At 36.4% G+C, this 2648-nt stretch overlaps 1 long non-coding RNA gene across 1 annotated transcript; it reads left to right on the top strand.

Annotated features, from left to right (window-relative positions):
- Positions 1-262: 262 nt before the first annotated feature.
- LOC149422803 (uncharacterized) lies at positions 263-1649 on the top strand. The gene is made up of 3 exons (XR_016302438.1): positions 263-671; positions 871-941; positions 1026-1649. It is a non-coding gene; the product is annotated as an uncharacterized LOC149422803 (long non-coding RNA).
- The last annotated feature ends 999 nt before the right edge of the window (positions 1650-2648 follow it).

Genomic DNA, 2648 nt, shown 5'->3' with positions numbered 1-2648 from the left:
ACACCGTTTTATATTCAGAGACACGCCTAAAGTCGGTGTGACGTCACTTAGTAAGGAAGCTACCTTTCTCAAGATTTCAAAAAATTTTGTATTCAGAGACGTCACTATGGAAGTCTCTACGACACTGCGCACGCGCATACTTGCTTACTTTGACTTTTAGCTGTCAAAACTCGAGGTTGGTGGGTAGGGTACAGGGGGGTATAACTCCGACACTTTTTTGGTTTTTTGATGACGTCAGTTCCAGACTATCCAATGAAAAGCCGTCCTGGTTTGATCTCTCACTCTCTCCCGTGTAACAGAGAGAGAGAGGCTACGCTCCATTTCCCCCGGAAACAATGTGACCAATGTGACGCCATTATTGCGTCATGGTTGCGTCCTTCTGACAGATCGTGACAGATTCAGATTGTTTGCGTGAGTGGTTTATTTATGTTGTTTGCTTTCGTGAATTCATGAGTTGTTGTTGTGTGAAAATGTCTAAAATTATGAAGCTGTGTTATGTGTACAGACAGACAGACCACTCGTCATAAATACCCAAAATACGGAAGTTACAAAAGAAACAAAAATGCCAAATGGATCCCTTCGAAGATGCGCACTGCTGACTTTAAATCTACCCAGCATTGGTAGTTATGCAGATTTAAGACAGTATCGAACCCGTTATGACGAAAATACAGGTGTGAATATCCCTTTGTTTGTCTTCAGTGTTCCATGTAATGTGTAGGTAACTTAATTTCACCTAAGAATTGAATTTACTTTTAGACCCCGTCCGCGTTCCACCAGGACGGTGTGATGTCATAAAAGACCATAATTACTTGCAATATGATATGTTTAGTTCAGGAACTTTGGTTAACCCGATAAATATGTTTATTTCAGAGCTTGATAACATCTTACCGGGTACCAGCGGTGTGTTCCTTCTGCCAAAAAGATCATGGAATATTACAAAGGTAAATCTGTTCTATGTTACTTGTTATCCAATATGCAGATCTTTTCTTCCTTTCCTCTTACCACTAAGATCATTTTGTTTTCAGACATCAGTGTTCCTGTTCCTGTGGGACCCAGCGGCAGTAATTCAGCCGTTACACGGAAACACAATGCTCCTCTGCGTAAGAATATTTATAGTTTTTTGTACACATTTAAGATGTGTTTTGTGCTCATGAATTCTGTAAGCATATTATTTTTTGAATAACTTCATGACTAAATCCTCAAATTGAAATATTTAATAATTTAAAACAATATTAGCGACTCGAATGAATATTTAAATCAGAAAAAGATTTAGTCGCAGACTTGGTACAAATTTAAGATGTGTTTTGTGCTCATGTTTTCTGTATTCATATTATTTTTTGAATAACTTCATGACTAAATCCTCAAATTGAAATATTTAATAATTTAAAACAATATTAGCGACTCAAATGAATATTTAAACCAGAAAAAGCTTCAGTCGCAGACTTCGTAATCATTTAAAATGTGTTTTGTGCTTATAAATTTATTTGTTTCTTTCTGTTATCTTACTGAAATAAAATAAAAAATACTTTACAACATGTAACAAAGTTTTTCATTTTTCTTACAAAGCGCCGTCCTGAGAAAATGTGCCGTAAGGAAAGATACCTTATAGCTCATTTTCGCAGGACCGCACTTTGTGAGTTAGAGCCTTGTCGTCCTGAGAGAATCTGTTGACATTTTTAAAATAATATTTTAGGCTGATGAGTAGCACAATATTGTCTTCCCTGGGTGCCTACCTAGGTAAGATCATATTGTCTATGGCCGCGCTTTTTTTTTTTTTTGTTTCCTCTACTTTGCTGAGGGGTTTGTTTATGCCTCAATTCTGGATGTGACGTCATCGTGGACAAAATTTCTCCCCACTAAAGGCCGAAGTTATCAATCTAGTGATTGGTTTATTTATGGTAGGGTCAGGGGCATTTCTCTCAGCTTTGGCCTTGAAACTCATTTGAAACCGCCACGCCCACCTCAAAATTCTTATAGAAAACGAATAATATGGCTAAAATCTCAGATCTCATTGGTGAGAGCAGAAGGATTGGTTTGATCTCTCGCTCTCTACCATAATGACTCGTGTAACAGAAAGAGATGACGGAATTTTGCCGTGAATGGTTTATTTATACACGCGGGTTGTCATTTGCTGCCGAAATACTATCATTTCCGTCGTTTTAAAGTTGTTCGTGATAAAAATACAATATAAGCCAGTATAGTGTTAGCGAGTTACAAACATATATTCAACCTACCTACGTAAGTTCAAGTTTAAAGTGAATTGACAGTTTTTAGGTTATTACGTAACATACTTGGCATATGTCTTCCTCCACAACGTATAAATGTTATTTATTATATCGACCAACTAATTCATGTTATTGATTAGTGTTATCCTGTATTATCTTATTGTTTTGGTGAAATTAAAGATTTTTAAACATATGTAACCATGAGTTCATGAGGCTAAAAAATGTCGGAATTCTTCGTCGTACTGTCGGACAATCATGTTTTGGAAATTTTCTTCCGTGTTGTTGCAAATTTCTTGTCATTTTGGGTTTCTTCTTCTCAGATTAACAAGTTTCATCTTAAGGAAATGCACTGTAAAAGTTTATTTTCTTAGTCAGATGAACCTTGCCCTTGGAAAACATTTCGACATTTTTCTGCTTCAAGGA

This window comes from Hesperophylax consimilis, chromosome 7, assembly GCF_061612785.1.
Source record: "Hesperophylax consimilis isolate HC1 chromosome 7, BYU_Hcon_1.0, whole genome shotgun sequence".
NCBI classification, from domain to species: domain Eukaryota; kingdom Metazoa; phylum Arthropoda; class Insecta; order Trichoptera; family Limnephilidae; genus Hesperophylax; species Hesperophylax consimilis.
Note: the sequence above shows the minus strand (reverse complement) of the source record. Positions and strands in the feature narration are given on the sequence as shown.